The sequence below is a fragment of the Podarcis liolepis genome (assembly GCF_965112155.1).
Source record: "Podarcis liolepis genome assembly, chromosome: Z".
NCBI classification, from domain to species: domain Eukaryota; kingdom Metazoa; phylum Chordata; class Lepidosauria; order Squamata; family Lacertidae; genus Podarcis; species Podarcis liolepis.
The window spans coordinates 43,800,724-43,825,674 of record NC_139570.1 but is presented as its reverse complement, the minus strand read 5'-3'; the positions used below and the strand labels follow the sequence as shown (position 1 = coordinate 43,825,674).

The following is a 24,951-nucleotide window of genomic DNA, read 5'->3' as shown; positions in this document are numbered from 1 at the left end:
CAGTCAAAATAGCCAATGGTCAGGGATGATGGGAGCTGTAGTCCAAAGCATCTGGAGTGCATCAGATTGTCTTCCCCTGGTGCAATAAGAAAAGGATAAGTTCTTTATACATTTCTTGGTTAATATTTGTTGGGGGAATAAGACAATTAAGCTAAAGCTGGTTATCACAGAATTTTAGAGTTGGAAGGGACCCCAAGGGTCATCTAGTCCAACCCCCTGAAATGCAGGAATCTCAGCTAAAGCATCCATGACAGATGCTTAAAAACCTCCAAGGAAGGAGAGCCCACCACCTTCTGAGGGAAACCGTTCCACTACTGAACGGCTCTTACTCTCAGAAAGTTATTTCTGATGTTTATGGAGATTATGGAGGAATGAGTTGCAAAACAAATGCACAGTGCATCTCTCAAGCACAAAACAATAAAAATGGAGCCAGTGTGGTGTAGTGGATAGATTGCTGGGCTGTGAGTTAGTGAGCTCCAGGTTCAAACCTCCATTTGGACATGAAACTCACTGGGGACTTTTGGCCAGTCATTATTCTGTCAGTCTAACCTCCCTGACAGGCTGTGGTGAGGATAAAATAGAGTGGGGGGGGGGGGTTGGAAAATCATATACACTGCATTGAGATGCTTGGAGGAAAAGCATGATATACATGTCATAAACAAACAGAACCACAGAGTTGGAAGGTGTTTGTCTAGTCTAGCACCCAGCAGATGCAGGAAATCTGCTGCTACAACATCCCTGATAGATGGCCCATTCAGTCTCTCCTCAAAAACCTCTAACCAAGGTGAGTCTACCATCAACAAATGCAGTCTGTTAAACAGTTTATTTACCAGGCAACAGGGGATAAACAAACAAACAAATGTGGACTAGTCATGGTAAATAGGGTGAGTTGTAGTAAAGCAAAGGACAGTCTGAGAAGAGAGAATGTAAGCCTAACTTGGTGGTATAACCAGTGCCCCCTCTGGTCTTCCTGCCCCTGTCCACAGGCCAGGCACCAACAGTTGGACAGGTTAAGCATTGGTCAAGGGCCTCAGGGGTTCAAAGGGGCCCATTGCTGGCCCAATCTGGCCACAATGTTATTTTCTGCCCTCTCTGCAAGATCGCTGGATGCTTCTCAATGGTGAGCAGTGGATGGTGGTGTTACTTTTCAGTAGGGGCCAAGCTCAGCTCTCATCTACAATGCCACAGTCCATAGATCTATGAAACTGATCTGTAATCCAGGCTGGACTACAGCTACCCTGGTTGGATGAGGCAAGGAAGGGCCTTGCCTGTCTAGGTCAATTTGTGGCACTTTTGCACCACTGAAAGCATGGGTGAGGAAGCTATTGCCTTCTATCCGTGGTTAGACCTGAGGTAGTCAACCTCTTTATACCTACTGCCCACTAATGCATCCTTCTTGATGGCAAAATTTCCTTACTGCCCACCAGTGCTCAATGGAAGGAGGATTCAGCTTGTGCCGTAGAACCCCCTACCACACACCTAGAATCCTGAAACGGCCACTAGTGGGCGGTAGGGACCAGGCTGACAACCCCTGGGTCAGACTGTAACTCCCACCCAACACCAGAAGCCAGCATGACCAGTAGTCGGGGATGATGGGAGGTGGAGCCCAGCAAAGCATGTAGGGAGACAGGTTTTCCTCCTCTGTCCCTCTAGTTGTTGGACTTCAACTCCCAGCAGTCCCAGCAGCCAGCATGGCCAACGATCAATGATGGTGGGAGTTACAGTCCAGCAACATCTGGAGGTCCATGGCTTCCCCACCCTTGGCCCAAATCATTGCCCATCAGCTCCCCTTCAGGCTTCTCCCAGATATTTCCAGCTTTGCAGCTTCTAAGCTTCCTCCTGCATTCTCACACTTTTGTATTAAAGAAAACATGGTAAGCAGAGAAGCTTCCGTGGGGATATTTTCAAGACAGGGGTGATGTCGATGGCAAATGAGTTCCACAGTGGCTCAAGTAAGAATAGTTCCCTTATGTCCAGGAGGAAAAAAGTCAAAGCAATGCAAAAGTAGCACTCCGCATATTTGGAAACAGAGATGCTGGATTGGCCAAAAGTGAGGTAATGATTTCTCTAATTTGAATCCCCAAAGGCTGAGAGCAAAGGAATCTACGGGCAAAACATAAATCAACTTTAATGGGCTGGAAGAAGTTTTTCAGTTTTGTTTAAAAATAAGGAGGCAGCGGGAGGAAGGAAAAAGAAAACCTTGACTGGAACCGAACCTCAACAAGGCTTGCCAGTGGATAGGGTTACATTTTACAACAGTGCAGGACTTTACATAAACTATCTTTGGCATTTGAAATTCATTCCAGCAATTCGACATGTATCATTTTGCAATTCTCCTTTCTTGCATTTTCAGCAGGCTGCCTCTCATTGGGGAGAATGGATGGTTTCTTTCTTTCTTTCTTTCTTTCTTTCTTTCTTTCTTTCTTTCTTTCTTTCTTTCTTTCTTTCTTAAATACCTATCCAGTTAGGGGATTTATCTTACCCATACCTGCAGTTTATATGGCTAACACAAATGGACAGCCTTTCTGGAATTCTATGGACATTGTGGCGTGACTCTTCTCTTCTCTTCTCTTTTCCTCTCCTCTCTCTCTCTGAAACCCACTTGGCCCCCAAGAACACAGAGAGGAATGGGAGAGCTGGGGTTTGGCATAGTTCATGTGTCGCTTAATGGATGAGTGAGAAACGATATTAAAAGCTGACCCAAACCTCCACTAAAAAACTTGAGCCAAACCCAAAACAAACCATTGTTGAGGTTCAGGAAAGCTCTGATAATTTAAAATATCTATGTTTTTATTTTTGCTGCTGCTACTCCCCCCCCCTCCAAAAAAACCCCACCTCAGCATTTTTCCTGGGTTCTGTCTGCAACCCAGAAGCAGAAATCTTAAAACACAGAGGGGGGAATCTGGTTGGTAGGGCTCTTTTAAAGTTCTGTTTCTGGATCTGAAAGGCTGTACCATGGGAAGCTACAAGTCAGTGTCATAGCATCTGCCTTTGCATGCAAAACATCCCAGATTCAATTCCCAACATCTCCAGGTAAGACCAGAGGAGACTTCTGTCTAAAACCTTAGAGAACTGTTGCCTGACTTTGTTGGTGCATCATTGCTCTGACTCAGTAGAAGGCAGTTTCCTTTGTTTCTATGATTTGTTACTGTTTAATAAAGTCACATCATTTCTTCTGAAAATTGCCTTTTTGTTTGGTCATTGTCTGCCCTTGTAACGTTCAGACAATCTGTCCATTGATGCCAAGTCCCAAACCTGAGATAGCCACATTTCATATATGTCTGGTTTAGACATTTCCAGCAGTGGTTAGCCAAGCCACTGTTATTAATTGCCAACATGAGGTATTTGGAACCATCTGACTTATTTACCATGGAATAATGATTTCTTCATAACTTCAGTTCTACACAGGTGTTCTGCTGTGTGTAAAACCAAAACACAAGAAGCAAGAGTGGGTTGGACACACTAATGTCCACCCTTATCACTCTCCATCTTGTAGAAAGTGGAGGTCAAAAGAACATAAGAAAGCCCTGCTAGATCAGGCCAACAGCGCATCTAGTCTAGCATCCTGTTCTCAAAGTGACCAACCAGGTACCTGTGGGAAGCCCACCCACAGAACCTGAGTGCAACAGCACTTACCCTACTTGTGTTCCATTGCAACTCTGGCAGTGGAGGAAGAACATAGCCAATGTGGCTGGAAGCCAATAATAGGTTTATTCTCCAGATCCACCCTTAAAGCAACTGTAATGCAAGGAAAGCAACAAGGAGCAACCAACTTCATGTTAAGGCAAACATAGGTATTGCCCAAAACTGGTGTCTCCATTTCAACTGAATACTCATAAGGAGCGCTCTGCTGGGGGAGGCCAATCCTGTTCTCACAGTAGCCAGTCAGATGCCTCTGGGGAACCTACAAGCAAACCCTGAGCACAACAGCACTCTGCTCATCTGAAATTCCCTGCAACTGATTTTTCAGAAGCATAGACATGTGCACAGCTTAATGTTAAAAAAAGGAGGGATTGTGGCAATGAGGAAAGAGTATGAAGTAGCAATCCTGCTCCCTCAGCTGCCACAACCTGTGGGGAAGCACTGGTAGGGGAGAGGCAAAGTTGTAAGGGAGGCAGGAAGCAGAGAGAGATGCAGGCAGAAAAAAAATGGCTGGTGTGGGTCTGGAACAGATATGCAGCTTCTGCTTGCATCTGTCTTTGGAAGCAGCAGGGGCAGAGAGTAATGAGCTGCAGTGGTAGCAGTAAGTGAGAAGGAGGAAGTCATTCTCTAGGACAGGAAGATGAAGAAATCCTAAACTGTTTTGGCAAGTTTGGGTTAGCTCATTACAGCGGTACCTCGAGTTACATACGCTTCAGGTTACATACGCTTCAGGTTACAGACTCCTCTAACCCAGAAATAGTACCTCGAGTTAAGAACTTTGCTTCAGGATGAGAACAGAAATCGTGCAGCGGCGGCACAGCGGCAGCAGGAGGCCCCATTAGCTAATGTGGTGCTTCAGGGTAAGAACAGTTTCAGGTTAAGAATAGACCTCCGGAACGAATTAAGTACGTAACCAGAGGTACCACTGTATCTAGTTAAATATAAAGATAACAAAAACTGACTGTATCTTTGTCTGTTATCAGTACAGCAAAATTCTGGTATTTTGTATCTCATTTTTTAAGTTTGTATTTTTAAAGCAAAATTTAGTTAGTCGTTAAAAAATTAGTTAAGTTTTAGTTTCTTTAGTATATTGGATGAATAAAAACAATTCCCTTTATGACTGAGTATGAGTATATATTCAATTAATGTTTGCCTTAAAAAGGAAATTCACAAGGTGCACACCCTAACAAAATGTGCTGTGCACGCCTATATTCAGAGATACACAAGATACACACCTGTATTCAGAGATATACTGCCTCTAACAGTGAAGTTGATAGTCATCATGACTCGCAACCATTGATAGCTGTGTCCTCTAAGAATCTGCCCAATCCTTTTGCAAGAACAAAAATTGACCCAAGAGGGAGCCAAGCCAGTGTTGTGTAGTGGTTAGGAGCGGTAGACTCATAGTCTGGTGAACTGGGTTTGCTTCCCTGCTCCTTCCCATTCAGCTGCTGGGTGACCTTGGGCCAGTCACACTTCTCTGAAGCCTCTCAGCCTCACTCACCTCACAGAGTGTTTGTTGTGGGGGAGGAAGGGAAAGGAGAATGTTAGGCTCATCTACCACCAACAACCATGGTTTTGATGTTGTTTGGATCATGTGAAGGTGCTCAAAATTAAAGTATCAGCTCCCAATTGCCCTGGCACTGATCAAAATACTGAAAAATTAGGGACACTGAAATACTGGAAAAACAAGCCTTCCCAGGTAGGGATGGGTGAGGAATCTGCTGAGCTCAGCTTCCAAAGTGGGTCACATCTAACCTAGTTCTACTCAGAGGATGCTCACCTACATCAAAAGGTCTAAATTAGACTTGCCCATTAACGTCAATGGGTCTACTCTGAGTAGGACTAACACTGGCCAAAACCTATAAATGGGGTGCCATCTTGCTGGTTGACACCTCATCTTTGATGGTGGAGCACCCCAGTTGTGGTCTAGGAATCAGTCTATAAGTCATTAAGATAATTAACATATCTTAAAACAGTGGCTTGGAACCATGGGGACGTTTCTTGTTAACTTGGTACAGGGTCACCAGGGTCTTTAATCAGCCCAGAAGCATGCAAAGCAACCTTGAAGAGACAAGCATCTCTATCTGTTGTCCAATATTCTCTGATGTAGAGTTGAAAAAGCTGTTTACTGCAAGAGTTGGTCTCTCTCTCTCTCCATGAAATGATTGAATGTTATGCTTAGGTCAGGACATGAGTACAATTGGCCACTTATGCAGGGGCCATGCTAATCTTCTCTGTATCGTTACAATTTTGGTATATGTGCTGCCGAAGCGAGCACAGTACAATTGGCCACTTATGATTTCCAGCAACCAGTATTCAGAGCCATGCTGCCTCTGACAGTGGAGGGAGAATATAGCCAGGAATAATGCTGTGGCCATTGATAGTCTCATAATTATATAACATGTTTACTAGAATGGGCCTTTTTGTGGTGGCCCCCCACTTATGAAATGCTCTCTGCAGGGAGGCTTACCTGGTACCATTGTTACATATCTTTAGGCACCAGGCAAAAACATCACTCTTCTCCCAGGCCTTTGGCTAATTAAACAATCAATGGTACAGAAATCAATCAATCAATCAATCAAACAAACAAACAAACAACAAACAAACAAACAAGCAGAAAGAATACCATAAATACTGTTACCTATCTCAGATGTTCTCAGAACATTTTTACTGAAGCATTACCTACACTTACCAGAGATGGGGGCACTTGTTTATCCAAGGGTAAACATACAGCTGACCACATATGAGGCAGTGGGCAGAACCTAACACTGTATTAAGGATGCATTCTCTTTTACCCTCTGCTAGGTATTGCCTGCCCTACACCATATGGCGGCCACTCTCCAGGGTTTCAGGGATTGAACCTGGGACCTTCTACATGCAAAATGGATGTTCTGCCACTGAGCTACAGCCCTTGTAGATCATAGAATCACAGAACTGTAGAGTTGGAAGGGACACCCATGGTCATTTAGTCCAACCTCCTGCAGTGCAGGAATCTCAACACACAGTTCCCCATCCAATTTGAAACCAGACCAGACCCTGCTTAGCACTGCAAAAATGCACCAGCAGTTTTAACGCTGCACCACTAAAGGTAAAGGGCCCCCTGACCATTAGGTCCAGTCATGACCGACTCTGGGGTTGTGACACTCATCTCACTTTATTGGCCGAGGGAGCCGGCGTACAGCTTCCGGGTCATGTGGCCAGCATGACTAAGCCGCTTCTGGCGAACCAGAGCAGCGCACGGAAACACCATTTACCTTCCCGCCGGAGTGGTACCTATTTATCCACTTGCACTTCAAAATGCTTTCAAACTGCTAGGTTGACAGGAGCAAGGACTGAGCAACAGGAGCTCACCCCATCGCGGGGATTCGAACTGCTGACCTTCTGATCAGCAAGTCCTAGGCTCTGCACCACTAGGAGTGCCAAATTGGGAGAAGGGTCTCAATTACTCGGGAAGGTTATCATGGGTGGCCCTTTGGACTCCTGGGCAACTAAGCTTTACAGGGTTCTTTCTCCCTACTTGTCCATGTGATGCCGGATGACAAATTTGCCTTCTACTCCTCTCAACTGGAAGCCTCTGCATCTGTTTTCCTGGCATCTTGTATCAAACTTCTCCCTCCAAAGCTGCTTTCAATTAGAGGCATCTAACATTGTCTCTGCCTTTTCAGTGGGTTCTAAATCCAGCCCTGTCCTCCTTCCACCCACACACTGTATGTATGTGTGCGAGGCGGGCGGGCGGGCGGGCGTGTGTGTGTGGAGAGCAGGAGACAGAGTGAACGAGGGCAGAGGGAGGCACAGATTATGTTTCCAACCCCAGGGGGATGCCATGAGGTTTCCCTTTGACTCATTTAGCCCAGCATTTGCTAATGATAAGGCAACATGTCAACTCTCTCCACTCTCCCCCACCCCCTCCACAAAAAGTAGCTCCTACTCTCTGAGCTTTCTTTCTATCACCCCACAAGCCCCAGGAATGTGTCTGGGTGGGGTGCGGGTGAAGAGGGAAAGTGATATAGCAGTTGTGCACAACTCATGCTCTTTCTCCCACTGCCCCCTCCCCATACAAAGTGTCCCCGACCTGCGTGGAGCCAATTCCAATGCAACGCGACTTCATGCCAGGCAAGCTTCCATTCTAGCCTGCAACATGTCTGTTCTGCAAGCACTGCAAGCCTGCCCATGAGGTGAGATGAAGCAGCTACCTAAGGCTGCAGAGGTGCCCAAGGCAGCACCCTGCCCACCCCACCACTTCTGCCCCTGGAGGAATGCCCCCCTCTCTTCAAGTTCTGTGAGACGGAGGCATTCCAGTGCAGAGTGTTGCTGCTTGCCTTCTCCACCCCTGTGGAAGACTTAGGAATGGGCAGATCTGTCAATTCTAATTTCTTGTTTCTCTCTTTTATTTTCTTTTTTTGCAATCATGTATCCCGGCCTCCACATTACTGCAGCCAAAAAATAATAATAAAAAACAAAAAATCCAGAAGATTACCAGCACTTTGAGTGCACATTTCTCTTAACAAATGCATTTTTGTTTGATGCTTTGAAGAAGATACCCAATTTTGCAAAGCATTATCCTTCATGCAATGCATAGGAGCCAATTCCTAAGGGCCCTGGGGGCTACAGCCCCCACAACAAAATATTTGAGGGAGCTGAGTCCCTACAAAGTTAAGGGGTATTCCCATTCAAATGGTGTGGATGCACTGTGTCGTGTGATCGATTACCCGGACAATATTTTATTCAAGTTGGCACCTCTGATACAATGCATTTCTCTGTGTTAATTTCATCTAGTCCAGACCCATGCAATGCAGGAATAACTGCTGAAGAATTCCTGGCAGATGACCATCCAACCTCTGCTTAAATGCCTCCAAGGAAGAAGAGTCTACCACCTTCTGAGGTTGTCCATTCCAATGTCAAACAACTCTTACCCTCAAAAAGTTCTTCCTGATGTTTCGTTGGAATCTCCTTTCCATTTGAATTGATTGGTTCCATCTACCCTCACAAAACAAGCTTGCTGTACCTTCCATGTGACAGCCCTCCAGAAGGCTATCACATATTTGAAGAAGGCTATCACATCTCCTCTCTTTTCATTTCTATGCACACTTTCCACTGATATATGCATTATTGTTCACATTTCTTGGTTGGAGCACTGCAAAATTCAGAGAAGTGTGAATTCAGAAGGCTGGCTACATTTTTGTTTGTTTATTGGTTTGATAACTGTGGATTAGCTGTGGTGTCATTTTTATGAAAATGCAAGCAGCACTGCATTTCTTGCCAATATCTAATGTGACTAACTTGATGTGTAGTGGGACCGTGTGTGTTCACGCACATGAAATCCCATGGATGTGCTCTGGTGATACTATGCATGCTTGCCCACCAACTAAGAGTTTCAAGGGAACAGCTTTGGCTCAGTGGCAGAGCACCTGCTTTGCATGCAGAAGGTCGCAAGTTCAATCCCCAGCATTTCTGGGTAGGGCTAAGAAACATTCTCTGCCTGAAACCCTGGAGAGCTGCTGCCAGTCAGTGTAGACAATACTGAGTTGGATAGACCAATGGTCTGAGTCATTATAAGACAGCATTCTATGTTCCTATATGTATAGGACAGCACTGTTAACTGCTAGAGGCTGGACATCTCTGTGAAAGTCACATCAACTATTTAGCAAGGCATCTCCCAAAGGCACAAGTTTTTTGGGAGCTTTGTGCTGCTTTTAAGTTACTGCTGTTCCTGCCAACGGCTTTCCTGTTGTTCTTTTCCATTGTGGTGTTTTAATGTCTGCAATCTAATTAGTTTTTATTGTGAATTGAAATCATTGTAAGCTACCCTTGGAATTTATTGAAGTGGGATGGGTGTATGTCCCTGAAATAAACAAACGGCTGAAGATAAACTGGAAGCAGAGATTTACCAAGGACAGGGAGTAGAAAATAGGGGCTGTCCATAGTAAGTAAGGCTACCTGATAAATAAAGACAGGGAGAAATATAATTTCCATTCAAAGGCAACCCTACTTAATTCACAGTTTCATAGGAAATTGCTTTGGCGGGGGGGATGTACATTAGAATGAATTCAGGCTAAAATGTTGGTGAGGACATTTTTTTAAAAAAGAATTAGCAAACTGATGTGCAAATGTTGAGAATTTAATACTGGGAGATTGAGAAATTGAGAGAAACTGAAATTGAAACTGAACCATATCCCTAAACTACCCCTAACTGGATCATGTGAATTTTAAGCTGGCTTCAACTGAGAACATTCTGGATGTCCTTCAAGTGTGCAGCTCAATCTGTCAACCAACTTGACAAACAATCCTTGCCAAGCCATCCCAAATGGGGAGTGATCAAGTCTCTTAGCTCAAGCCATTTAAAGGGATGGGGAATAAATACAAGCCTCATTGTGACTGCTAACTTTTGGGGGAAAGAATTTGCCTGCCATGCTAGTAAGAAAACAAACAAATAAAAACCCCAATTATTGATCCACACAGACACTGAGTGCTTCCAGTCTGTTGCTATTTTCAGGTGAGATTCAATCACATGCCAGCAAATTCAATTCACAGAATGAAAGCTGATTTGTCATTCTGGTGCATCTAATCTGCTCCCCTCCCCCTCCCCCCATTTCGAACTTTTTGCAGTAAGAAAAGTGATAAGGAAATGTAATGGATCACAGTTGCCTGATGGAACCTCAGATGACCTCCCCACAAACAAATCACAATGAAAGCGCAATAAATAGCCGGTCTTGTCTGACCTCCCTACAAAGTCTGTGTAAATAAATCAGGATGAATGCTCAATAAGCAGGTCATCTGGAGGCGACTGCTGTGGCTCAGCCAAAAGGAGACTTTTCCACATTGAACCAATGGGCTAATTTTATATGGAGTTCCACTCCTCCTTTGTCCAGGAGCAACTACATAGACTTCAGTTTCACCAGTGTAATCCTATGCATCATTACTCAGCAGCAGGTCCCTGTGTATTCAACAGGGCTTAGTCCCAGGATACAGCCTAAAGAAGTTGATTTGGTGCAAAGATTTGGAAACCATCCTGCCTCCTGCGCAGTATTATGAACAAGGTCATCCTGTTCAGCTACTGAGCCAATTCTCTGAGCCAACACGTTCTCTTTGACTCTGGTCCTGAGGATGACATCAGCAGCTCACAAGCAAATGTAAAATCATATGCAGCTTGCCAAACAAAGGGTGACCCATGGGAAGTTACGGTTTTTTTTAGGAGTCAACTCTGCCACTGTACAATCTATGAGCAGATTGTCACTTGCCCTGTGCCTTTACTATATTCTGTGTGTTCACTGGGCCCTGAATTCTGTTCCTCTTGATTTCTGGCTTTCTAATACTGAGTCCCAGCATTGGAGAATGCACCAGTTTGCTGCAGATTTCAATTCATTTGAATCTTAATTCTTGTCCCTGCACATGCAGATTTGGCATAAACATGGTATAACATATTAGCAACTGTTGGAAACAAGTTATTGGACTAGATCAGGGATGGGAAAACTGGGACCCTTCATATGTTGCTGGACTAGAACTTCCCTCATCTTTGACCGTTAGCCATGCTGACTGAGGCTGATGGGAATTTGTGTCCAACAGCAAGCAGAGGGCCATACCTTTCAGCTATGCAGGACCAGACTCTGACAAATGCACTATGCATGACATAGCAATTAAGGATAGTGATTAAGGGCTGTCCAACTACTACCAAACCCAGCCAGCATGGCCTGGGGATGATAGGAGGTGGAGCTAGGGATGGCAGAGAATTCAGTTAGGAACAGGAGTGGCAATTGCCACAATCTGCTTGTTCATCTGAGGTCAGAAACAGAAATCATGTAAACAAATATTTGCTATTGATTTTCTTTTTAGCCCACAAATATCACACAAATAATTACCTTATTTTCTGTGTTGTTCATGACATTTCCCTTCTGCTGGAAATTAACTGTATAATTAATTACATTAATTTATGTAATATTGGACAGCAAGGTTTCAGAAGCTAACAGGAACAGAATGGAAACAGTGCTGGTTGCAATTAACACAGGATGGCAAGGAAACTACTGCTTCCTTACATGTTCCTCACTGCTGCTGTACTGCCCAAGTCAATGATGGCGAATCTGTGGCTTTCCAGTTGTTGTTGGACTCCAAGTCCCATAAGCTTCAGCCAACATGGAGAACAAGTCAGGGATGATGGGAGTGGCAATCCAACAATTTCTGGAGGGTTGCTGTGTCTCTATCCCTTTAACAGTTTGGTTTGATCCAACAAGGCTTATTTTATGTTCCTGTTTTCTAAATCCACTGCAGAGGCCCAAATGGTACTTGGGAACTGTAAGGTTTGACAAAGATACGCAGGTCAAACAGAAAGTACAAGCTTGCCCAGTACATGAGGACATTTTGCAATCAGTTGCTATATTTAACATTGGTTGTCACAAGGCCACTGTTTGTTTAAGCCTGGTACTTTGGAAGGCAAATCTGTTGTGCTCAAAAGAAGTTGTGTCATCTGTTCCTTTTTCCTGCTTGAGATTGCCCTAGTGGGGACCATTCTTGTGAATGAAGTGTAAATAATGGCTTGTTTCCACTTGGACAAGCGAGCAGGATCAAGTTTCCATGTACATCCACAAGCTGGAGGATGCCAGCTGAATTGCACACAGCTCCTTGGCAAACAGGGTGAAGTTCTGGAGAAGGAACATCCAACCCTTTGGTCCATTGAGGCAAGGACAGGATGCTTGTGCTCCAACAAAATAAAATGATGTGCTATATCTCAGTAGCAGAGAATAACAGAGAAAGGAGTTTGAGAGAAGCAAATCACAGTGGCAAATTCCACCTCTCATGGAAGTGAGTGGATTTAAATCAGAGATGGGGAACCTGTGGCCCTTTGGGTGTTTCTGGAATTTACTAGCCTGAGGGAGGGCAACTAAAGGAGAGAACTCTTGAAACTGCCTGATGAGGACTGGGCATACTCATAAACAAAGGGTTGGGAACCTCCAGATGTTGCTCCCTTCAGCCCCAGCCAGCATGGCCTATGGTTGTTGTGAGGATGAAACTGGGGAGGGGTAGAACTGTACATGCTACTTAAGCTCCCTGGTGGAAAAGTGGAATATAAATGTAATGATAAAAATAACAATGTAATATTTCACAATGGCATGGGTAAATGCAGGCGATACAGTGTGGGCACCATCAAACAGGTGGTTATAGCAGTAGCAAAACTGCCATGCCCATAGGGGAGAAAAACATAGTTCACAGCTGAACCCTCCAGCAACATCTGCATGCTGGGAAAGGGGTGTCTGACCAAGAGTGGAAGCACAGGCAGAATATTGACTGAGTGGATTAATGATGGTTGCAGAAGTCCTGCCAGGAAAGCAGCAGTATCTCATTTATGAAAGCTGGATTCAACCACTCTCAGCTGAGCCAGGTCCATAATGAAATGCTCTGTTAGCAGGCAACAGTAGATGGAGAGAAAACCTCAATTTTCCACCTCCCTGTCCTAGGACCATGGTTGTGACGGATTTCCTATACTCTGATGGTTGCCAGTTTTGGCAATGCTGAAATCAAGCCCCATATCCACCCGTCTGTCTACCCCATCCTCCCTCCAAAACTTATTGCTGACCTTCCTGTGCCTTCTGGATCCGTGTTAAGACCCCCCCCCCCAATATTTTCACTGGAGATTCCTGGGCAAGAGGCGTCGGCTGTTGTAAACAGCTGCACAAGCAGCAAATACCAGCTCTGACCACACTTTCTCATTCAAGAAAGGTCAAGAGAACAATTTTTCACTTCAAACAGAGCTGTGTGTCGAAAGAACAGAACTTTCTCATACCCGGTGAGTAATGCCTGAGGAAACCAACAACCATTTTTAATGCGTCCAGTATGGTTAATACCCAAATAAAATGCACTGCATAAACTAGAGAGCGAGTTTGACATTCTCTTGCGAAGTGGATTAGATGATAAGTGGATGGGAGGATACTGACTCCCCCTCCTTCTCTGCTCTTATGGATAGTGTGATGAGTTGGAAAAGAGTGGAGCTGAGTGTTAGAAGGTTCAAGACAGATATAGAAAGTATGTCTTCATGCAGTGCATAGTGAAACTATGAAACTCACTTCCACAAGAGGGACTGGTGGCCACCAAAGTTGATGCCAGTTGCAGGAAACCACAGGAGGGGAGAGTACTCTTCTTGTGGGTTTTCTACTGAGGCATCTGATTGGCCACTCTGAGGACAGGATGCTGGACTAGACAAGCCATTGGCCAGATCAAGCATGCTCCTCTTATGTTCTTAGAGTACTACTTTAACAATATATGGATGCCCTGTCCCACCAACCTTAATCTGTCCTCAACCAGCTCCTGCCTACCTGCCTTCTTACTTGCAAGCAGTCCAGGGGGTGGCATTGCCTGGAAGCTTCTTCATCCTCAGTCTTAAGTGTTGCCCTTGCAGAACTCTGCAGGGGGAAGGAGGATGGGGGGGGGAGCTAGAATGAGTTAGCTCTGACTGTCATTGGCTCTGGCTCCACCTACCATTGGGCTCCACCTACCAACTGTCTTAACAATCCCAATGGGCATCAGCCACCAATGTGCAGCCCTCCAGGAGCAGCCCTCCAGGAGCCAATGAGTGAACTCTGCCTCCTGCTTCAGTTCTCTACAAACATATGTGTCTGAATCCAAATTCAATGCAGATTTTTGCTTCTCCGTCATGCTCTGGCCAGGTTTATCTTCAAAAACCAAGCAGGCACCTGGCATGGTTACTTGGTGCCTTTCTTTTAAAACAGCTCCTTTTTAAAATTAAAACATTGAGGCGGAGGGAGGCTCCTTGATTGCCACAAAGGTAAAGGCCAGCCAACCAGGACTCTGCTCAGTTGGTTGGGAAACAGGGAGGAAGTGTGGCTTTGCAATTTCCCCAAGGGCTAGCCAACCAAGAGTGCACAGTCAACTGATAAGCACAAGGGGAAGGAAGGTGACCCAGTGATTGCCACAAGGGCTAGTCAGTCAGCACTCTGCACAGCCAGCTCGGAAGTGCAGGCCAGAGGGAAAGTGACTGTGACTGCCACAAGGGCAAGCCAATCAGCATTCCTACAACAGGCTTCTGCTGCAAATCGGAAGAACCATTTCCTCTTGAGTTGGAATCAACATGAATTTGCATAAGGCTAAAACAATTGTTTCAAATGGTGAGGACATAAATAATTCATTTGTTTTTGGAAAGTAGTTCCTTTGGTCTTTTAGGATATAGGGAGACTTATTTGTGAGTAAGGACACAGGTGGCGCTGTGGGTTAAACCGCAGAGCCTAGGACTTGCCGATCAGAAGGTTGGCAGTTCAAATCCCCGTGACGGGTGAGCTCCCATTGCTCGGTCCCTGCTCCTGCCAACCTAGCAGTTTGAAAGCACATCAAAGTGCAAGTAGATAAATAGGTACCGCTCCGGCGGGAAGGTAAACGGCGTTTCTGTGCGCTGCTCTGGTTTGCCAGAAGCAGCTTAGTCATGCTGGCCACATGACTCGGAAACTGTACGCCGGCTCCCTCGGCCAATAAAGCGAGATGAGCACCGCAACCCCAGAGTGGGTCACGACTGGACCTAATGTTCAGGGGTCCCTTTACCTTTACCTTTATTTGTGAGTAAACATACGTGGCATTATATTGTATGAGACAGACACATAGAGATAGAAAGAAAGAAGCTGGATGTTTCTGTCTGTGATGGTGTCCCTTCTCCTATCTAATTATCAAACTACATTTCGATGCATAAGACTTTAGAATTAAGCATTTGTTGTGGTTTGATGTGGGTTTTCCTCCCCTCCCCTCTCTGTGAATACCAGGCACAGGGCCTTGTAGTGGTGTGCAAATCAGAAAAAAACATACTCTTTTCCACAGCTGTCATTGTAAAAGTGCTGAGTAACAAAACCTCCACCACATAAATACACTCCAGCTCAAGAGGCTAGACCATCCAGCTCACAGGCTCTCCCTAAAACAGCGGCAAGTCTACTTCCTTTGGCACATGAGCCAGCTTCATCTGCATCCAAGTACAGTTTTCCTGCAACCCAACCCCACAGTCAACAGTCATAGCTCAGTGGTATAGCATGTGTTCTGCACAAAGTATGCCCCAGGTTCAAAACCCATCATCTCCAGATAGGACTGGGAATGTCTCCAACTCTGGAGTACCCCTGCAAACCAGTGTAAACACTATTGATCTAGAGAGATCAATGGACTGGGCATAAGACAACTTCCTATGTTGTTTTGGGGAAGGGCTGTTGCTCAGAAGGCAGAGCACCTGCTTTGAATGAGGAAGGTACTCAGTTCAATCCCCGACATCTCTAAGTAGGGCAAGGAGCAAACCCTACCTAAAATCCTGGAGAGCTGCTGCCAGCCATTAGGTTGACTTGGCATAAGGAAACTTCCCATTTTCCTAATTTGACAATCTTTCACTCCGTCGATTACTGTACTTAAAAAGCAAAAAAAGTACCTGCCAGGGGTGCTCAGAGCACTGAAGACTCAAGGGTGGAAGATGATGTGGTCTGACTACTCTAGGGCAGGGGGAGAGAACCTGGGTAGCCCTCCAGCTACATGAGCCCTGAACCAGCAGGGATGATGGGGCATTGCAATCCAGCAACATCTGGAGGACCACAGATGTCCTCATCCCTCATTTAAACCCACACTTGCCCCCAATCACACATAATATGAGACAGGAGGGGGAAATCAAAAGGAGGCAGAAGGAAGCAGAAGAGGCAGCTCCAGCATGAGTGGAGCCTGACTGGAAGTGTCTAATGGTGAAAGAGCTGGACTCTTTCCCCACATCCTGTTCGATCCTTCCCCAGGATCCAAATCTGAATTCCCAGGACCCACAGCTGCTCTCTCTACCAGTTCGGAGACCCCTTGGGTCTGGAGCCTGTCCCAACTCACTAGGACCTTCCTTGGTCCTTATCAGACTTTAGCACCTCCTACTCCTCCTCTTGCCTGACTACCTCCATCTCTATGTGGCTCATGATAGCTTTTGCCTGGCTGGAAGGTGTACTTGAACTTGGACAATGCCTCTTGGCCTTGAAAGCTAGAGAGGAGAGATTTTAGGAAGAAGGAATGACTGAAGCTTCCAGTGGAGCTGAATACTGGGAGGTTCAGGACAGATAAAATAAAGTACTTCTTAATGCAGGGTTTGGTTAAACTATGAACCTTGCTCCCTCAGGAAGAAGTGATGGCCACCAACCTAGATGGCTTTAAAGGAGTATTAGACAAATTCATGGAGAAGGAGAGAGCTATTTATGGCTGCTAGCCATGTTGGCTATGCTCTGCCTTTGCAGCTGGAGATAGCCATGTTTCAGAATACTTCTGAATACTCTTCTCAGATTCTTATGCTGTCCTTAAAGATGCACCCTGAATTTGCCAATGACAATGAACAGGGCAGGCAAGTAGATCATAAAATATATTTCTGCAATCTTCATTGCCAAGATGGTCAAGTATGAAAATATTTCTAACAGCAGTGTGGACAATAAAACAAAGGAGCCTTCATTACTGAGTTGTGCGTTGTTAGGGGTTTTTTAAGTGCCCTCCACTGCTGACTTGAGAAGCTGAACTTCCAGGCTTGAAGAAAATGAACATGTGGCTTTGGGGATGACATTCCATTATGCCAGAGAATACAGACTTGCATGTCTGTGTATTTGTGGCTTTGCAATAACATTACAATCTTGGAGTGCTGTTCTCATATTTGACATGTTTTCTTGTACAGAACACGAAACCAAATTATACAGAGAAGGCTATGGCTGGCCCTGTTCTGGAACCACCATGGCTACACTCCCTCATTGTTGCCATCTTCCTCTCATTATTGTGGTTTGAAGTCAATCAAGTAAAGCCTGCTAGCATATTTTTTATCCTAGCTTGATTGGCTGGTGGCATGCAGGCAAGAAGGAAGGGATCTTTGTTGTTGTTGCTTAAGGCTTTGTTGCAAGATGAATTGTGCAAACTCTGGTGAAGCTACACAGTGGCATGTCTTGGAGCTTGTTTGTTTATGTTTTAGTAAGAGGTGAGTGGAGGGGGGAAGCCACAGTTCTTCAATGCACAAACATCAGAGGCACCTTCTTGGGCAACTTTTTGAGCAATTGTTTCATCCAGAATGGAGATGGAAGAAACTAGGGGCAACTTTTTTTTTTAGAATATTAAAAGAAAAATAAGGTTAGAATGTGTTAAGATAATTATAGGATAGAAAACAGAGGAAGATGGAAAGGAATTGCTGAAACAATTAACAGAAGTGGAATACAAAAAGGGAGGTGTGAGGAGGTCGTTGAAATAAGTGAATGAAAGATAAGATACTGAAATTGTTTGGTTTTAAACTGTTTTTGTTTGGTTTTGTTAGTTTAATGTGTTAGTGTGATGTAGTGTTTTTGTATTGTATTGTATTGTTCTTTTTTGTTCTTTTTAGTGTTGTGTTTAAATTGTTGGAAAAGTAATAAATATATATATATTTAAAGAAACTAGGGGCAACTTTTTGAGCAATTGTTTCATCCAGAATGGAGATGGAAGAAACTAGGGGAAGAAACATCAGGGGAGTTATCCCTACATTTTTCAGCATTAACAGGTAGATTAGAGGGTTAGTGCTGACTGCAAGAGTTTCAGGGGCCTTGGGTATGGCCCTAGATGCCAAGGTGGTTCCCCCTAACCCGGAAGAGGTATGCAAACAGAGAATTCCCAGGAAAAATCCTATGGGTGCCATGTGCTGAGGACATGGCAACACAGTGCAGCTATCAAATAAATGACAGAGGTGAAATGAAGCCAAATGAAAGGGAAGGCAATGCTCCCAAGATCAGCACTGCCCTCATTCCAAACAGGAATCCACTCTGACCATCTTAAGATTAATCCCTGGGAAATGTCTGTCTTTCTTTTTGAAAGAGATGGGAGAGAGTAGAGTCTGGGGCTCCCAAAGTGAGGAACAGAGAGAAGCTGATGATGGAGGTGGGGGAGACTCTGTTTATGTGTTTGCGTATGTGACTGGATGGCAGATTAATGAAGGAGGCACAGTGTGTATATGCCTGGGTGAGAGAGAGAATGAGTGGGTGAATATTCTCATTATCCTGAAGCTTTCTGTTGCTATTGTGGGATGCTTTGCGTATATTTTTTCATTAATTGCATGCGTTTTCTCTGTAAATGTGTTTAGAATGTATTTTTTTTACTCATCTTTGTGTTTTAAAATATGTGGGAGATCTTTTAATGTAACAAGTGACTAGCAAGTTTAATAAAGTATAATACACCACCAGGAGCATCACCAGTTGAATTTCTTCCCTTCCTTTAAAAATGAGTAACAGCTGGAGAGCAGCGAGGGGCAGACAGAGGTGCCCACGCTCACTTTCACCTTTGGCTCCACCCACCACTAATATACAGCCCCTGACCAAATAAAAAATTCCTTCCAGTAGCACCTTAAAGACCAACTAAGTTAGTTCTTGGTATGAGCTTTCGTGTGCATGCACACTTCTTCAGATACACAGAAGGAATTTTTGCTACTGGAAGGAATTTTTTATTTTGACTATGGCAGACCAACACGGCTACCTATCTGTAACTGGAGCCCCTGACCAGTTTACCATGAGGGAATGCCAACCTTGACATCAAAAAAGATTGGCTGCTCCTCGCACAGAACTGAGTGGCTGTTTGGTTTTACTGACCCTGCCTAACATAGAAAGGTGCCTTATACCCTCAGACCATCTACGTAGCTCCCTCTAGCTCAGCGTGGTCTACCGTAACTGGTAGCAGCTCTCTGGGGATTCAGGCAGAGGTCTCTCCCCTGCGCGCCCTGGATATGCTGGGGACTGAACTGGTGAACTTCTGTATGCAAGGCAGATGCTCTGCCACTGACCTGCAGCCCAAAGCAGGGGTCTGGTGGTGCAGTCCCTCAGAATTCCACCAGAGGGCTGCAGCCTCTCTCCGATTGGTACAAAAGTCAGCTAGCAAAAAAGGGGGAGGAGCAGCACTTTGGGATGGAGAATAAAAGGAGCGGTTTTTGAGAGAGAGAGTTAGACAGGGTTTGAGCTGAGATGAGAGATAGGGCTTGATTTGCAACAGGGTTTAGTTTGAGAGACGGGGACAGAGACAGGGATGAGGATAGGATTTGACTGAGGGAGAACTGGTTCTGATTTGAGTTGAACATCTGCTCTGAGGAGAATATAGCTGGAGCAGTTCCCATCATCCCTGACCACTGGTCCTGTTAGCTAGGGATGATGGGAGTTGTAGTCCCAAAACATCTGGAGGGTTGAGTTTGCCTGTGCCTGAGCTAGAGGAAGGATCCTCACAGCTTAGATGAGAAGAGCAGGTTGAGTGTCTGGGGAAAGTATACAGACAAAGGTACCTGGAGGGCTGAGTCTGAGCCAGGAGAGGGAGAAGCTGTGGAAATACAGACTCTCTGGGTCTCATTCTAGCCGGGGGCGGGCGGGGGGGGGGAGGAGGAGATCTTCTAGGTAAAGAAGACTCCCAAGCCAGTAACAAGGGGTGAGGGGATCCCCTGGGTCTGTTATACCAAATGGAATACCTCAGGTGTGAGATTGCTAAAAGAGTGGGCAACTGACGAAAAGTGCCCCTCACTCATGAACCAAAGTATTAAGCTGTGAAGGAAGCCGTGCTGTGTCAAAAGTATTTAACTGTAACACCTGCCATAACTAAGTAAGGGAATGAGACTGAATTAACAGAAGCTGAGTTAAGCATTTTACCACCCATTCTAGAAACCTGAACATCTACTTGAAGTGTAGCAACAGATCTTTAGCAACGGAAGCTTAAGAAAAGCTGTGCATATACTACTGTGCTTAAGCCTGTGACATCCTTATATAAAGTTTAAATAATAAGTTAGCTTCTACCTGGAAAAGTGCCATATTTAACTGGGGGCAGTTAGTGGGTGAGTCTGCTACATATTAATTGGTGACAAGGGTGGGATCCTATCACTAACTCATAATTCCCCATCTCCTGTTCCATACTTCACATTTCGGCATCAGTTTGCAATTCTTTTTAAATAAAGGTCCTCATGAAAATGGGTCTAAATCTGAGTATGAATTTCTCCTAATATATACACTTTTGTATGCATTTTCCTCAAACAAACACATTTTTGCAAATTATTTTCCCTCATAAATTTTTATACACTGCTTTCATTAATACATCACACTTTCTGTGCTATTTTCACTCATATATGCATTGAAATGCATACTTTCATATGTGGATTCCTAGAAATGTTATCAGAGAACTGCGCTTCAAAATTCAGAGAATTGTGACATTTAAGAGGGTGGCTGTGTTTTCCTGTGCATATTGCTCTGGAAATGGTGAATTAAGGAGTTTTGCATTAAAATGCAAATTGAACCAATTGTTTCTCTCCCTGCCCTGTCCCTCATCTGAGATATCCCCCCAATCCACTCCAAGAGTTCATCTCTCTCCTTCCTCCTGCCACCCATACTCTCTGAAGCAAACTAGATTAATCACTATCAACCAGTCTGTCTTGTCACACAGGAACAACACAGCCACACTATATAAGGTCATTATTCAAGTGTTCCTTTGTGTGGAGAAAGACAGTGACCCCTTCTCATTTCCTCCTTCCTTCCAGATTAGCACCCCTTAAAATTTCTTTCTACCCACCACATCACACATGTACTCCTTGGAACAGGGTGGTTTGTCTTCTCTCACCACTACTGCAGGGAATGCACTGTGCCAGTCTTCCCATCTGGGCAAGGAAGGAAAATGGCAAGCTGCCCAGCCCAGGGAGAGTCTCAGTTTGCAGCCAATCTCAGCCATGACACAAACACACATACAAGGCCCTTATTTGTAGGTGAGAATGGGAACAGGTAGGAAGATCATGCCAGTACAGTTCTTAGGGTGGTTATTACTGTATGTGTCTTGCTCTGAAGAGGCCCCAGATTCTGTCTGGTCATGGAATAGTATCAGTATGGCTCATAAGATTTCCATTCCTTGAGATCCAGGGGCAGCTCCAAGCATGAAAGTAAGGCTCAGTTCTCAGTGCAGGGACTTATCACTTGATATAATGTTCTGCCACACTATCATCTATCTATCTATCTATCTATCTATCTATCTATCTATCTATCTATCTATCTATCCCTACACATAGAATGCTAACTTGCAAGGGAAACGGTTTTGAGTCTAAGATTTTCTGTGTGCAGGGATTATTATTTTATGCATTTAATCAATAGAATTCCACCCTTCTGCAGTCTGGTGCAGATATAGTCAGCAGGGTGGGGGGAACACAGATCTGCCCCACAGGCATAACCCACCCCAACACAATTTTCAGCCATTCAAAAACAGCAAACCACTGGAACAGATAAAAGGCCCCATCTAGTACAGCATTCTCACAGTGACTAACCAGATACCTATTTCTCCTCACATGAGATCTCATGGACATCCAATGAAGCTGAATGTTGGAAAATCCAGGACAGATTAAAAAAAGTATTTATTTATACAGCGCCCAGTTGAACTATGGAACTCATTCCCACAGGACGCAGAAGTGGCCACCAACTTGGATGGCTTTAAAAGAGGAATAGACAGATTCAAAGAGGAGGAGGAGGAGGAGACGACTATCAATGGCTACCAGCTATGATGATAATGATAATGATAATGATAATGATAATGATAATGATAATGATAATGATAATGATAATGATAATGATTTATTGTTTGTACCTTGCCCATCTGGCTGGGTTTCCCCAGCCATTCTGGGCGGCTTCCAACAAAGACCAAATATACACTAAATGGCTGTGCTCTGTCTCCATGATCAGAGGCAGTAATGCTTTTGAATACCAATAGCTCAGGTGATGTCTATGTGTTTTGACTGGCAAGATAACAGAACACCCTGCCCTACTCCCATTATTTGAACCATGATTTGGTTCTTTTGGCTCAGGTACTTAAATGTATCATCCTGTCTTAGGCTGGCCCTATTACAATGTTCTCAACAATGTTGGGGGGTGGGGGGGAGCCTTTGGAAACCAATAAGATCGAAATGATTTTGTAACACCTCAAAGTTCATTTGTTTCTTTAAAAAAACTAAAAACAAACAAACAAACTTGATTTGCATCTCAGAAAAAAAGGTCAAGGCAAACTTGGTTTCAAACCTGGATGGCTGCTGTGCTGTCTGCATCTTTTTCTTTTATCTATTTTTTCTGAATTGTGCACCCAAACACACATATACACAGAGAGGGAACAGAGTGTGCTAACCCTCACTTCATTCTTCCCCTTACATATCTGCATGGACTCTTAAGTGAGAGTAAAAGAGGAGATTCATTCAAAAGATAAAGAAGAAGGTGTCTCTCTAGGGTGGTTTGGCTGGGAGTTCCTTTGATTGCTGTGGTGGCTGGTGCCCTTTGGGGACTGGTAGGGTAGAAGGCAAGGAGCCCAATAGTGGGTGGTGCCAGAGTCACTGAGAGACACAGCTAACTAATGCTGGTTTTGTTTCCTTCTTCCTCCTTACTGAGTTCTACAAGGGGCAACATGGAGGAGGAGAAGGCAGAGGAAACAGGTGGAGGTGGAGAGCAGCACTGTGAATGCCCCCCCCCCTGCAGCCTGATTGCTGTGGTGCTGTACAGGGTTCCTAACAGGGTGGAAGACCAAAGCTCAGTGATAGAGCATCTGCTTTCCATGCAGAAGGTCCCAGGTACAGTCCCTGGCACCTCCAGGTAGGCTTGGGAATGTCACCAGCATGAAATCCCAGAGACCCACAGCCAGTCAGTGTAAACAATACTGCGCTATCAAGTAGCCATGGTGGCTACGCTGGGCTTTCAGCTTCCTCTCGGTAGCCATGCAGCCTCTGATTCTAACCTAGAGGAGCAACCAGCTCAACTTATGCTAGACACACCTGTGATTTGAAGGAGGCTTCTAGCCCACCTGTCCTCAACTGGTGGTTGGAACACACTACCAGTCATGGGTCACAGCAGCAGCCCTTAGACTAAACAAAGACAGATGGTTGTTGTTGTTGTTGTTTAAAAAAGCTTGAAAGGCATTGGAAAAGGAGATCAGGGGCCATGAAGGTGTCTGTCCTTGTTAAATACCTGGACAACAGGTCAAGTCACTGTTCACAGCCTGCCCCACTAGGGAGAGATATGCTATATTTAGCTTTAAATTATAGTAATTGTATACATTTGCATTATATGAATCATATAAATCAGCATATGCAAATTTATGTAAAACAACCTATTTTGTATTTCTCTTTTAACTGTCATAATTATTTCCAAATCTGCACAGATACATGTAAATTAGCATGTGCAAATTTTATGCAGATTGGCATCCTCTCCTTTTGTGATGCACTTCCTTAAAAAAAAAAGTGGCCTAAACTTATTTCAACCCCAATATTCTACTATCTGGAAATGGTTTTTATGTTAGCGGAGAATCCCCATTTCTTTGCCACAGTTTCATTTCAATGAGTAAAATAGGCCTCTAGAAGAGAATCCCCTAAAGGATTGGCACTGCCAATGAATACAATGTTTTCAAACCAGGGAGAGGAAGAGAAGAAAATTTGCCTGCTATGATTGAGAAGCCATTTGCTTCCTTTGGAGTGACCTTGCTGAGAACTGGGATGTCTCCACTTTGGCATGCCTCAGGAACCTCTCGTTACAACTTCCCTTGCAGGAGCCAAGGGCATTCCCTCTTACGCTGCAGAAATAATCTCTCCCTGGATCTCCCTATAGCTTCACACCTTCACTCTAGCTTTAATTTTGCCACTGCTGCTGTTGTTGACATTTTATTTTAAACACGCACCAAAAACACATGTAAATTCCTTAGATATTTATAGCACAGCTTCTAGAGCTTTAAATAGTATTTTCTTGAATAAACTGGTTTAATGTTAGAGAAGCCTTGAGCCACATGTGATCCACCAAGCTGTCTGAAGTTCATCAGCCATACATACTAACCTAGGTGGCCACCAATGCCTGGACATGGAATAAAGAGGCCTTTCAGGGCCAGATGCAGGGGGAAAGTGGCCTCTTCTGGATCCACTCATACATCAGTGGGCTATGTGTTGAGTAATCTTGTGTTCTTAACCTGCTGTCCCCCAGCTTCATAGTGTGTGGCATGACAGGTTCTGTGCTCCACAGTGTGTTAATGTTCATGCATTCGTCTTACATTTGCAACATCGAATCTGTTATTTAGTTACAGCAATTACAATTTTTTATTTTTTATTTTTGCAAAGGAGGAGGAATGCACTGCAGCAAGAATAATCTCTTGCTTCACAAAGAATGGTTTATGAAACTAGAGCAAAAACATCCAGTGCTTTAAAGGAATGCATAACAAGTAACACAGCAGAGTGTGTTGCGCAAGGAGACCAGGGTGCAAATCCTCCCTTGGCCATGAATACTGCTGGGTTAGACACAGGCCGGTCACACTCAGTGGTGGAGCAAGCCGATCGGGCGCCTGGGA

The 24,951-nt window shown here is 44.5% G+C and overlaps 1 protein-coding gene across 1 annotated transcript in view; it reads right to left on the bottom strand.

Annotated features, from left to right (window-relative positions):
* Window positions 1-24,951, bottom strand: part of PAPPA (pappalysin 1) — a 231,910-nt gene that overhangs the window by 77,453 nt on the left and 129,506 nt on the right. The gene's annotated exons all lie outside the window — the stretch shown is intronic.